Source organism: Budorcas taxicolor, chromosome 23 (genome assembly GCF_023091745.1).
Source record: "Budorcas taxicolor isolate Tak-1 chromosome 23, Takin1.1, whole genome shotgun sequence".
Taxonomy (NCBI): domain Eukaryota; kingdom Metazoa; phylum Chordata; class Mammalia; order Artiodactyla; family Bovidae; genus Budorcas; species Budorcas taxicolor.
The window spans coordinates 27,661,747-27,676,413 of NC_068932.1; the positions used below are offsets into that span (position 1 = coordinate 27,661,747).

Here is a 14,667-nt window from a genome sequence, read left to right on the forward strand (position 1 = left end):
TCTTATGTGCTAATACATAGAAAAAACAGTTCAGTAATTGGTGGTATAGTCACAAAATATAGTAAAATATAGCCAGAATAAAATAATTGGAATGAGAAAGATCTCTGTAACATGGAGTAATTTTTCAGATAAACAATTTAGTGAAAAAATCAAAATACAGATGACTGTATGAAGTATGCTGTTCTTTGTGTAAGGAAGACAGGGAAATGAGAAAATATGCCTGTATTTTTTAATTATACATATAAAAAACACAGGAATATAAACCACAGATCCATAATTTCAGTCACTTACATGATATGGGCAAGAAAGCTGGAAAGTACAGAAGTATAAGACGGGACATGATGCTTCTCTGAACATACCATTTTGAACACTGAATTTTACAATACTGTGAATGTTTCAAATTCTCAAAAACAAAAAAAAAATAATGTGTATGAGGGGATTTCTGAAACACAGTACAACTAGAAGCATTTTACAGGCTCTATCTGGAGAAATAATGTAACCACATTACAAAGAGGGGGGAAAAAAAAAACTAAATCAGGTAACTTTTCAACTTTTCAGTATTTAGATTATATGCCTCAGGCTAAAGACAAAATTAGTTCTAAAATATGTTGGACTTTGGTTAGGTTTCTTTTTCACAAAATGATGGGTTAACAATTCTGAAAACAACTTTCTGTGTTTTCTGAGGCTAAGCAAATTAAGCAACTATATTGTAGCAAATTGGAGGCAGGTTGCTCATTGTCATAAGAAGTGTTTGAAAGGGAGAAGAACATTATGAACTCTAGTATGTCACTGGAGTTGGTAGTATCAGTATGAACTTATGATTTTAATATAATTTTAGATGTTTTGTTCAGTATGCATATTCATATATATATGTGTGCATGTGTGTATGTAGGCTTGTATGTATATAGATACATCAATAAATATAGACAAATTGAGAAATACATAGAGGTATAAATGCATGAGTTTTTATGTACCTGTGTATACGTATTTGTATGTACATATAGTTACCAACTCTGTGCATTAAGAGAGCTTAGAAGCAGTGATCCTCAAGTAACACGGAGCACTGATCTTGATTTCTTATATCATTTTCTATTTAAAGAATCTAGGATTACAAACTAATACAATATTGTAAGGCAACTATACTTCAATAAAAATTAATTTAAAAAAGAATCTAGGAAACTGTGGAGAAGTGGTTGATTTCAGAGATAGGGTAGAACAGAACAAGATATGCTAGAATATTATTTTGTGCCATAAAGTAAAGAAATATTCAAAGAGTACCAGCTTCATGGACACCATTTGCTAAATCTGAGATCATTTGAGCATATTTAAAAATATAATGATAGTAGAGAATTGCTAACCCATATACTAAAATAATTAATGAGTCCACTTCTATATAAATAAATGAAAAGTTCTTTCTTAGTATATCGTAAAAATCTAAGTAGTAAGTATAGAAAATTGTCAACTGGCAATAATCATTATAAATATTTTTTCAAGCAAAATTCATTAATAGATGTTAAAACTAGTATGTAAAATAGTGGTAAATAAGATATGTCTGTGAGATAGACTTTCTTAGATTTCATATACAAGTGAGATAACACAGTATTTGTATTTCTGTCTCTGACATTACACTTAGTGTAATGTCTTCCATGTTCATTCAGGTTGCTGCAAATGGAAGAATTTTGTCCCTTTTTAGGATTGAATAATGTCCCATCATAGATACAGATATAGATAGATCTATATCACATTCATCCTTCCATCAAGGGGCACTTAGGATGTTTCCATGTCTTGGTATTCTGAACAATGATGCAAAAAACATGGGAGTACAGATACTGATTTCATGTCTTTTGGATATATACCCAGAAGTGGGACCACCAGATCATATGGTAGTTCTATTTTTAATTATTTGAAAGTTTAAAAAAATACACACATGTATAAGCATGTGTTGGAGAAGGCAATGGCACCCCACTCCAGTACTCTTGCCTGGAAAATCCCATGGACAGAGGAGCCTGGTGGGCTGCAGTCCATGGGGTTGCTAAGATTTGGACACAACTGAGCAACTTCACTTTCACTTTCATGCATTGGAGAAGGAAACGGCAACTCGCTCCAGTATTCTTGCCTGGAGAATCCCAGGGATGGGGGAGCCTGGTGGGCTGCTGTCTATGGTGTCGCACAGAGTCGCACACGACTGAAGTGACTTAGCAGCAGCAGCATAAGCATCTGTAGAGATAGATTACAGGCAGATATATAAACACGTGAAAGAGAAAAAGAGAGAGAAGGGAAGGCAGAGGGAGGCATGAAGAGGGAGCAAGTAACAGTGTCAACACAGTTGTATGTGTATGCACACAGAAAGGGAAAACAAGAGAGACCATATTAATATTTGGAAATGATATATACACCTTCTTTGTACAACACTTATAACTTTTTATAAGCCTGAAATTTTATTAGAATAAAATGTAAAAGACCATAAAAAATATCCTATGATATTATGTATTAGTAAACAGCCTTCTAATACTTACTGATTAAAGCTCAAATGGTAATATCAGTTCAGTTCAGTCCAGTCGCTCATTCATGCCCGACTCTTTGCAGCCCCATTGACTGCAGCATGCCAGACCTCTCAGTCCATTACCAACTCCCAGAGTTTACTCAACCTCATGTCCATTAGTAGTGATACCATCCAAACATCTAATCCTCTGTCATCCCTTTCTTCACCCACCTTTAATCTTTCCCAGCATCAGGGTGTTTTCAAATGAATCATTTCTGCATATTAGCGTTTCAGTTTCAGCGTCAGTCCTTCCAATGAATATTCAGCACTGATTTCCTTTAGGATGGATTGGTTGGATCTCCTTGCAGTCCAAGGGACTCTCAAGAGTCTTCTCCAACATCACAGTTAAAAGCATCAATTCTTCGGGCCTCAGCTTTCTTTATAGTCCAAATCCCACATCCATACATGACTACTGGAAAAGCCACAGCTTTGACTAGACAGATCTTTGTTAGCAAACTAACGTCTCTGCTTTTTAATATGCTGTCTATGTTGGTCAAAACTTTTCTCCCAAGGAGCAAGCATCTTTTAATTTCATGGCTGCAGTCACCATCTGCAGTGATTTTGGAGCCCCTCAAAATAAAGGCTGTCACTGTTTCCACTGTTTCCCCATCTATTTGCCATGAAGTGATGCCACCAGATGCCATATCTTAGTTTTCTGAATGTTGAGTTTTAAGCCAACTTTTTCACTCTCTTCTTTCACTTTCATGAAGGAGCTCTTTAGTTCTTCACTTTCTGCCAAAGTGTGGTGTCATCTGCATATCTGAGGTTGTTGATATTTCTCCCAGAAATCTTAATTCCACCTTGTGCTTCATCCAGTCCAGCAATCCTTATGATGTACTGTGCATATAAGTTAAATAAGCAGGGTGACAATATACAGCCTTGATGTACTCCTTTCCCAATTTGGAACCAGTCTATTGCTCCATGTACAATTCTAACTGTTGCTTGTTGACCTGCATAAAAGATTTCTAGGGAGGCAGGTCAGGTGGCCTGATAGTCCCATCTCTTCAAGAATTTTCCAGTTTGTTGTGATCCACACAGTCAAAGGCTTTGTCATAGTCAATGAAGCAGAAGTAGATGTTTTTCTGGAACTCTCATGCTTTTTCAATGATGCAATGGATGTTGGCAATTTGATCTCTGGTTCCTCTGCTTTTTCTAAATCCAGCTTGAACATCTGGAAGTTCAGAGTTCACATACTGTTGAAGCCTTGCTTGGAGAATTTTGAGCATTACTTTGCTAGTGTGTGAGATGAGCACAGTTATGTGGTAGTTTGAACATTCTTTGGCATTGCCTTCTTTGGGATTGGAATGAAAACTGATCTTTTCTAGTCCTATGGCCACTGCTGAATTTTCCAAATTTGCTGGCATATTGAGTACAGCATTTTAACAGCATCATCTTTCACGATTTGAAATAGCTCAACTGGAATTCCATCATCTCCACTAACTTTGTTCGTAGTGATGCTTCCTAAGGCCCACTTGACTTCACATTCCAGGATGTCTGGCTCTAGGTGAGTGATCACACCATGGTGATTATCTGGGTCATGAAGATCTCTTTTGTGTAGTTCTTCTGTGTATTCCTGCCACCTCTTCTTAATATCTTCTGCTTATTTTAGCTCCACACCATTTCTGTGTGGAGCTCCTTTATTGTGCCATCATTGCATGAAATGTTCCCTTGATATCTCTAATGGTATTTCTCTTGAAGAGATCTCTGGTCTTTCCCACTCTATTGTTTTTCCCTATTCCTTTGCATTGATCACTAAGGAAGGCTTTCTTATTTCTCCTTGCTGTTCTTTGGAACTCTGCATTCAAATGGGTATATCTTTCCTTTTCTCCTTAGCCCTTCACTTTTGTCAGCTATTTGTAAGTCCTCCTCAGACAACTATTTTGCCTTTTTGCATTTCTTTATTTTGGAGATTATCTTGATCAGTGGTAACATCACTCACCATTATCAGACAATGTGTTAGAAGCAAAGGTTAGTGTAGAGACAAGTCTTGGGTGTTCTTTACATTCAATAATACATTCTTACTAGCCAGTGATATAAGACATCAGCTTCCACTCCTCCATTCTTATGCCTATGGTAGACGTTGATAGTCAACTGATGGATTCCTTCATCCCTGCCCCACCTGGAACATAGTTTCCTATCTTCCTCAGTACATTACCCCAGGCTGCCTCTAGTGATCAGTGGAGGCATCCAGGTTGAAACCTATTTCCCATTCTAAAGATCAGATATCACCCACTCTAATTCATACTGAAGTGGAAAGACCTCATACCAGAAATTTTACAGGAATATTTCTTATGGGGTGACAAAAATTGAAGAAATAAAATTTTCTACTTTGAAAGTAAGATGTGAACTAAAACTAAATGTAATAAATTTCAGTAAATAAAGGCCAGTCTTTTCCCTCCAAGTAGAATTATGTTGGTGTGAATGCATGTGAAAAACTCTTATCTTGTGCCACTGAGAGAGCTGTGTCAACACAGGATTCACCTATTTCCCACTAATGAATCATGAAAAAAGACTAATGTTCCTTTAAAGTTTGGCTTAGAGTTCTAAGAGATTACAGATTGTTTTGAGAATAAGGGATGTGGTCCACTGGAGAAGGGAATGGCAAACCACTTCAATATTCTTGCCTTGAGAACCCCATGAACAGTATGAAAAGGCAAAATGATAGGATACTGAAAGAAGAATTCCCCAGGTCAGTAGGTGCCCAATATGCTACTGGAGATCACTGGAGAAATAACTCCAGAAAGAATGAAGGGATGAAGCCAAAGCAAAAACAATACCCAGCTGTGGATGTGACTGGTGATAGAAGCAAGATCCGATGCTGTAAAGAACAATACTGCATAGGAACCTGGAATGTCAGGTCCATGAATCAAGGCAAATTGGAAGTGGTCAAACAGATGGCAAGAGTGAATGTCGACATTCTAGGAATCAGCAAACAAAAATGGACTGCAATGGGTGAATTTAACTCAGAAGACCATTATGTCTACTACTGCGGGCAGGAACACCTCAAAAGAAATGGAGTAGCAATCATGGTCAACAAAAGAGTCCGAAATGCAGTACTTGGATGCAATCTCAAAAACGACAGAATGATCTCTGTTCATCTCCAAGGCAAACCATTCAATATCACAGTAATCTAAGTCTATGCCCCAACCAGTAATGCTGAAGAAGCTGAAGTTGAATGGTTCTATGAATACCTACAAGACCTTTTAGAACTAACGCCCAAAAAGATGTCCTTTTCATTATAGGGGACTGGAATGCAAAAGTAGGAAGTCAAGAAACACCTGGAGTAACAGGCAAATTTGGCCTTGGAATGCGGAATGAAGCAGGGCAAAGACTAATAGAGTTTTGCCAAGAAAATGCACTCATCATAGCAAACACCCTCTTTCAACAATGCAAGAGAAGACTACACATGGACATCACCAGATGGTCAACAGTGAAATCAGATTGATTATATTCTTTGCAGCCAAAGAAAGAGAAGCTCTATAGAGTCAACAAAAACAAGACCAGGAGCTGACTGTGGCTCAGATCATGAACTCCTTATTACCAAATTCAGACTTAAGTTGAAAAAAGTAGGGAAAACTGCTAGACCATTCAGGTATGACCAAAAACCAAATCCCTCATGATTATACAGTGGAAGTGAGAAATAGATTTAAGGGCCTAGATCTGATAGATAGAGTGCCTGATGAACTATGGAATGAGGTTCATGACATTGTACAGGAGACAGGGATGAAGACCATCCCCATGGAAAAGAAATGCACAAAAGCAAAATGGCTGTCTGAGGAGGCCTTACAAATAGCTGTGAAAAGAAGAAAAGTGAAACGCAAAGGAGAAAAGGAAAGATATAAGCATCTGAAGGCAGAGTTCCAAAGAATAGCAAGAAGAAATAAGAAAGCCTTCTTCAGCGATCAATGCAAAGAAATAGAGGAAAAGAACAGAACGGGAAAGACTAGAGATCCCTTCAAGAAAATTAGAGATACCAAGGGAACATTTCATGCAAAGATGGGCTCGATAAAGGACAGTAATGGTATGGACCTAACAGAAGCAGATGATATTAAGAAAAACTGTACAAAAAAGATGTTCATGACCAAGATAATCATGATGGTGTGATCACTCATCTAGAGCCAGACATCCTGGAATGTGAAGTCAAGTGGGCCTTAGAAAGCATCACTACGAACAAAGCTAGTGGAGGTGATGGAATTCCAGTTGAGCTGTTTCAAATCCTGAAAGATGATTTTGTGAAAGTGTTGCACTCAATATGCCAGCAAATTTGGAAAACTCAGCAGTGGCCACAGAACTGAAAAAGGTCAGTTTTCATTCCAATCCCAAAGAAAGACAATGCCAAAGAATGTTTAAACGACCACACAATTGCACTCATCTCACATACTAGTAAAGTAATGCTCAAAATTCTCCAAGCCAGGCTTGAGCAATATGTGGGCAGTGAACTCCTTGATGTTCAAGCTGGTTTTAGAAAAGGTGGAGGAACCAGAGATCAAATTGCCAACATCTGTTGGATCATCGAAAAAGCAAGAGAGTTCCAGGAAGACATTTATTTCTGCTTTATTGACTAAGCCAAAGCCTTTGACTGTGTGGATCACAATAAACTGTGGAAAATTCTGAGAGAGATGGGAATACCAGACCATCTAACCTGCCTCTTGAGAAGTCTGTAGGCAGCTCAGGAAGCAACAGTTAGAACTGGACATAGAACAACAGACTGGTTCCAAATAGGAAAAGGAGTATGTAAAGGCTGTATATTGTCACCCTGCTTAGTTAACCTATATGCAGAGTACATCATGAGAAACGCTGGACTGGAAGAAGCACAGGTTGGAATCAAGATTGCCGGGAGAAGTATCAATAACCTCAGATATGCAGATGACACCACCCTTATGGCAGAAAGTGAAGAGGAACTAAAACGCCTCTTGATGAAAGTGAAAGAGGAGAGTGAAAAAGTTGTCTTAAAGCTCAACATTCAGAAAATGAAGATCATGGCATCCGGTCCCATCACTTCATGAGAAATAGATGGGGAAACAGTGGAAACAGTGTCAGACTTTATTTTTTTGGGCTCCAAAATCACTGCAGATGGTGACTGCAGCCATGGAATTAATAGACACTTACTCGTTAGAAGAAAAGTTACGGCCAACTTAGATAGCAAATTTAAAAGCAGAGACATTGCCGACTGAGTTCCGTCTAATCAAGGCTATTGTTTTTCCTCTAGTCATGTATGGATGTGAGAGTTGGACTGTGAAGAAGGCAGAGCGCCGAAGAATTGATGCTTTCGAACTGTGGTGTTGGAGAAGACTCTTGAGAGTCCCTTGGACTGCAAGGAGATCCAACCAGTCCATTCTGAAGGAGATCAGCCCTGGGATTTCTTTGGAAGGAATGATGCTAAAACTGAAACTCCAGTACTTTGGCCACCTCATGCGAAGAGTTGACTCATTAGAAAAGACTCTGATGCTGGGAGGGATTGGGGGCAGGAGGAGAGGGGGACGACAGAGGATGAGATGGCTGGATGGCAATACTGACTCGATGGATGTGAATCTGAGTGAACTCCAGGAGTTGGTGATGGACAGGGAGGCCTGGCGTGCTGTGATTCATGGGATCGCAAAGAGTCAGATACTACTGAGCAACTGAACTGAACTGAAACTTAGAGTAGTCCTTGATGATTGATCCTTGCACCTCCTTCAGAGCACTTTACTTTCCAACAAGAAACCCACTTTGAGTGTAGAAATGACCTCAGAATCTCTCTTAATGAAGTACTCCCAGATCATCACCACTGATTTCAGTTGACACTCAAAGTAAAACTCATGCTTTCACAGTGATTCCACCTTCCTAACTGAAAGTCATGATACAGGATAAGGGCTTCCCAGGTGACTGACTTAGTGGGTAATGAATCCACCTGAAATGTAGAAGATGCAGGAGATTTGGGTTCAATCCCTGGGTTGGGAAGATCCCCTGGAGGAGGGCATGGAACCCACTCAAGAATTCTTGCCTAGAAAATCCCATGGATTTAGGAGCCTGGGAGTCTACAATCTGTGGAGTTGCAAACTGTTTGACACAACTGAAGCCACTGAGCACACAGCACACATGCGGGGTAAATGGCTTATACTAGATCTTTTCTTGGTGTGTTTTTTCAATTAGAAGTAGGAGTGAGGACGGGTTTCCCTAGCGGCACTAATGCCAATGCAGGAGATGGGTTGCGACAATCCCCTGGAGGAGGGCATGGTAACCCGCTCCAGGATTCTTGCTTAGAGAATCCCATGGACAGAGGAGCCTGGAGGGATTGTTTTTTGATTGATGTAAAGACCATCACTGATGGTCAGGAATAGGAAATCTGAGTAACGTGCCTCAAAATCCCCCCAAAATCATCTGCTGGTTTTATAATATATTAGGGTGTCTGCAGTAGAAATCTCCATTCACGTCTTAAGATCCAGTTTAGAATTAACCATTTTGGATTAGGGCACATTTTTGCAGCATAATCTAGCCTCAGGCAAAAGGCAGATATTTTGCTCAAGTAGTCAAATCTTTTTTTTTTTTTTTTCAAGTAGTCAAATCTTAAAGCAACATATAATAGGTTTCTGTCCTGCTTCACTGACGGTCATATTTTGGCTGCCTCAATGGAACAAGGTTATGGGTTGTTTGCATGCATTCAAGCCAGTGCAATGCTACTTTCGTGAAAGGGACTGGGTCCTTAGTTAAGAAATTTATTTAATACCAGCAAAAATCTTGCAAGGGAGTCAACACATTTACCCATTAATCCTTTAAGTGGTAGTCTCAGTCTCTAGAAGCTTTGGAAAATGCAAATTGGCAGTGCTTACAACTTCAATCCAATTTCTCAATCTAATTTCCCAAATTTCCTCCATTGGCAGCTGCAAGTGCCCCAGGGTGCATATTTCGCATAATTGAGCTTATAGTTGGAGCCTGTTCTCAGAGGGTCAGCTGCCTGCATTCTATTGAAAATGCAGAGAGAAAAGGAAGTACTTGGCTGATTCACACTGTGGGATGCTCAGAGCCTGCCCTGGCTGCTCCATGGTTTGAAACAGCTTGAAGAGAGACTTTATTTTTGTGAAGGAAAATAATTAAAATATAGGACACCACATTCATGAGGATGGAAGCGGAGCACTGGTTAGGACCCACACAGTGTGAAAGGCTGCTCTTCCCTCTTCTGAACCTTTAATACACATACCATCTGAACCAGGGGTCACATAAATTAGTGTTGTAAAAGACTGCCTTATATTTACAGTAATTTCATGTATCTTACATATTTTATCTTCAGGACAAGGCTGTAACTGATTCACTATTTTTGCTGATTTTTCAGATTAGAAAAATGAGATTTAGAGAAACCCGTGGCTTATTCTGTATCATCTCCCAACTAAGATGATTATAAGGTTAGCTTTTGTGACTATAAACTGAGTGAATTATATTACTACACTGCTTAATAACTTTGCTTTTCTTAATATATTCCTCTCTCTCTCTGTCTAACAAACACACACATGCACACACATACACATCACCACACCCTCTGCACAGACTATAATCTTCCAAGGTACAAGAATAGCATCCAATGACCCCATGTCAGATAAGATGCTAGTACAAGGCTGGTGGTCTTAGATTAGAGAAATAAAAACTTTAAAACTGACAAATGACTAATATCAGAGAAGAGACATCAACAGACAGAACCTCTAGTTATCTCTGACTTCAAGGCTGATGAGATAGATCTGCGTCCACAGATTTAACTAAATCTTGGATGAAGATAGTCTCCTGGAACACTAAAGGTTCTATATCCCCGGGACATGGCAGCCCCCAACGAAGATGGTATGAAGAAATCAGAGAGATTACCAACAAAGCACTAAAGCCAAGATTTGCTATTTAAAACCCAATATTAACTGACGACAAACTTTTCTTGAGAACACAAAATAAAGATCGATTCACTGTAATAGGAATGAGAATAATGGGTTGTAGCTGTACAGGTTTAATCCTCCATAAGAAGGGCACACTGGGTTGTTACGGCACCTCTCTTATCCCCATCCTCTGGTCTCACTCTAGCTCCCCCAAGAGGATCACACACTGTCTTTACTAAGGACAATAGCTTGACTTTAAAGTTGCACAATTTTTTATAAAGGAAGGTCACCATCCTTTAGGATACACCAACCAAGTATGTATATGTGTATATATGTGTGTGTGCATGCATACATGTGAATGCTAAGTTGCTTCAGTTGTGTCCAACTCTTTGTGACCCTATGGACCATAGCTTTTAAGGCTCCTCTGTCAGTGGGATTCTCCAGGCAAGAATACTGGAATGCGTTGCCATTCCCTCCTCCAGGGGATCTTCCTGACCCAGGGATCGAACCCAAGTCTCCTGTGTCTCTTCCCTTGGCAGGTAGGTTCTTTACCACTAGGACCACCCGATTGTTTACCATGGCTGAGCACTGAAGAATTGATGCTTTTGAACTGTGGTGTTGGAGAAGACTCCTGAGAGTCCCTTGGACTGCAAGGATACCAAACCAGTCAATCCTAAAGGAAATCAACCCTGAATATTCATTGTAAGGACTGATGCTGATGCTGAAGTTCAATACTTTGGCCACCTGATGCATAAAGCTGCTTCATTAGAGAAGAGACTGATGCTGGGAAAGACTGAAGGCAGGAGGAGAAAGGGATGATAGAGGACAAGGCAGCTGGATGGCATCACTGACTTAATGGACATGAGTTTTAGAAAGCTTCAGGAGTTAGTGAAAGGCAGGGAAACTTGGTGTGCTGCAGTCCATGAGGTTGCAAAGAGTCAGCTGTGATTGAGAGACTGAACAATAATATGAATGGTAAAGAATATATAAATAAGTAAATATATATATATATAATGTATATGTACTACATATATATATGTATACATATGAAACACTTTACTAAATACCTATATCTAATATATATATATATTTACTCAGACAGTAAAATCTTGTTGATGGTGAACCTTCCTAGATTTGAAGGATCATCCTACATTGTATTTGTTGTGTTCCCTAATTTCACCTATGTCAAGAGCAATTAAAGTTGGATTAGCAGCTAAAAAGGTTGACTCTCAGGTAGATGATTGTAAGAAACATTTCAGGGGCTTTGTACTTGATTCATGCCAATAAGTCCTATAGGGAAAAATCAGGCTGATAGATTTATGGGACTTCTCCACTTTGAAAAGAGACTTCACTGGGCCACAGGTGGCAATATAATCTACTCAATTCTCACACCTCAGGGCCTTATTTTATACTACAGTAATAGGCTTTAAAACCTGAATCTCATTTTATCCATCATGGCAATTCACTAGCACAATTCAATATTTGAGGGAAAATTGTAATGAATATTCTGAACATTTAAAGGCTTATTTTGTTTCATTTTTTAAAGCAGTTTACTGAGATATAATTCACACACCATACGTCATTTCAATGGCTTTCAATATATATCCACACAAACAAGCATCCATCACCACAACTAATTTTAGAACATTTTCATTGTCCCCAAAATAAATGCTACACTACTCAGCCTTCAACCAAACCTCCTCAGCCCTTCTTAGTAATCTGTTTCAGTCTCTATAGATTTGTCTGTTCTGGATATTTTATACAAACGGAATTTAAAATACATGCTTATTTTTGTGTTTGGCCTCTTTTACTTTTTATGTTTTCAAGGTTCATCCATGCTGTAGAATCTATCAGTACTTCACATTTTTTTTATTACCAAACAATATTCCATCAGTGGTTATACCACATCTTACTTATTCATTCATCAATTGCTGGACATTTGAATTGTATAAAGATTTTGGTTATCATAAACAATGCTGCTATGGACATTTATGTACAAATTTGGGGGTAGACACATGATCTTATTTCTCTTGGGAGTACACTCTGTTGAGGAATTTCTGATTTATATGATGATTATAGGCTTAACTATTTAGGGAAGTTACAAATTATTTTCCAAAGCAGCTATGCCACTCAACATTCCTACCAGCAGTGTATGAGGTTACCAATTTTTCCACATCCTTGTCAACACTTTTAACTTGTATTTTTAGTACTTTTGTATTCTGAAGAGAATGGCATTAATATTTGGATTTAGTTGTACAAATTTAGATTTTCACATTCAAGTCAGAGTGCCTCCTGACCTTACTATCAGATCAGTTGTGCTCATTTACAGGGTGGGGGTTGGATGATAAGTAATAGTTTCAATTTGTGGTCACATGTTTACCTGCAGAAATGTCATCCCTTAAGATAGCATTAATGGAAGGCTTCCACTCCTATAGGACACAGAAAGTCACAGCTGAAAATTATGTGCATGCATGCTCAGTGGCTCAGGCGTAGGGACTCTCTGTGACCCCATGGACTGTAGCTCTGCCAGGCTCCTCTGTCCATGGAATTTTCCAGGCAAGAATACTGGAGCAGGTTGCCATATCCTAGGTGATCTCTTGTGTTTCTTGCATTGAGAGGTGGATTCACCTGGGAAGCCCAGTTGAAAATTGATCCCACTTTAAAAACAAGAACAAGACCTGCGCATGCAGGAACCCTGCCTATTTTTATTTATCTTTATGAATTCATCAGATAGAACTGGGACTGTTAAGGCAGACTGGAAAGGGGACACAATAGTCAAGTAAAAAGAGACAGTGGAACCTGGGACCCCAAGAGAAACACGGTCATGTCAGAGCAGAGCAAAGTCCTATGTCCTCAGTAAAGAGCCTTAACCAGCCCTGAAAGCTGGGCCCATCAGAGCCAGCCTTAGGCAAGAAGGCTTTAGGTGATTTTAAGAAGCTGGTCCACTCTCTGAATCTCAGGCTGCCTGGGACCTTAGAAGAGTGCAGTTCTGCAGGAAGGCTGTGATATATAGGAAGCAGTCCAGTTTAAATCCATAGTAGAAGACTGGGCCAAGAGTCAATGGGCTGGTAGACTGATTTGGGCCTGAAAATCATTTACTGAAAAATATCTTTTATCCAGTCAACAAGATGGGCCAAAATGGATCTAAAACAGAGCTGTACAAGGACAAGCCATAGTCCTTCTCTCACGGGCTCCTCATCAGTGGTAGCATGTGGTCAATGGAACAATTTTATCAGAATCTCTTAATTAGAAATCATCTTTTAAAGAAATGCTGAAAGTATTGGAAATTGAGGGGGCAGAGCAGTATCCTTTTATAACTATTTTGATGAAAATTCTCCTGAATATATTTGTTCTTAGTTAGGTGGTTCAGTTCAGTTCAGTTCAGTTGCTCAGTCGTGTTCGACTCTTTGCGACCCCATGAATCGCAGCACGCCAGGCCTCCCTGTCCATCACCATCTCCCAGAGTTCACTCAGACTCACGTTCATCGAGTCAGTGATGCCATCCAGCCATCTCATCCTCGGTCGTCCCCTGCTCCTCCTGCCCCCAATCCCTCCCAGCATCAGAGTCTTTTCCAATGAGTCAACTCTTCGCATGAGGTGGCCAAAGTACTGGAGCTTCAGCTTTAGCATCATTCCTTCCAAAGAAATCCCAGGGTTGATCTCCTTCAGAATGGACTGGTTGGATCTCCTTGCAGTCCAAGGGACTCTCAAGAGTCTTCTCCAACACCACAGTTCAAACGCATCAATTCTTCAGCATTCAGCCTTCTTCACAGTACCACAGTTACGTGGTACTTAGTGGTAAAGAACACACCTGGCAGTGCAGGAGACTTAAGAGACACAGGTTCAATCCCTGGGTTGGGAGGATCCCCTGGAGGATGGAATGGAAACCCACTCCAGTATTCTTGCCTGGAGAATCCCATGGACAGAGGAGTCTGGCAGGCTTTAGTCCACAGGGCCGTGTAATACGACTGAAGCAACTTAGCACACACGCACAAGGTGTAAGTTGCCCATGATTAGCTTCCCTGGTGGCTCAGAGGTTAAAGCGTCTGCCTCCAATGCAGGAGACCCAGGTTCGATCCCTGGGTCGGGAAGATCCCCTGGAGAAGGAAATGGTAACCCACTCCAGTATTCTTGCCTGGAGAATCCCATGGACGGAGAAGGCTGGTAGGCTACAGCCCATGGGGTCGCAAAGAGTCAGACACGACTGAGCGGCTTCACCTCACCTCACCTCATAACTGTACGAGCTTACAAAAAATAGGAAAAATATTGAGGAAAGTGAAGAGCAAAGGGGCC

The 14,667-nt window shown here is 39.9% G+C and overlaps 1 non-coding gene across 1 annotated transcript; it reads left to right on the top strand.

Annotated features, from left to right (window-relative positions):
- Window positions 1-14,393: 14,393 nt before the first annotated feature.
- On the top strand, window positions 14,394-14,465 carry TRNAW-CCA (transfer RNA tryptophan (anticodon CCA)). Its single transcript has one exon. It is a non-coding gene; the product is annotated as a tRNA-Trp (tRNA).
- The last annotated feature ends 202 nt before the right edge of the window (window positions 14,466-14,667 follow it).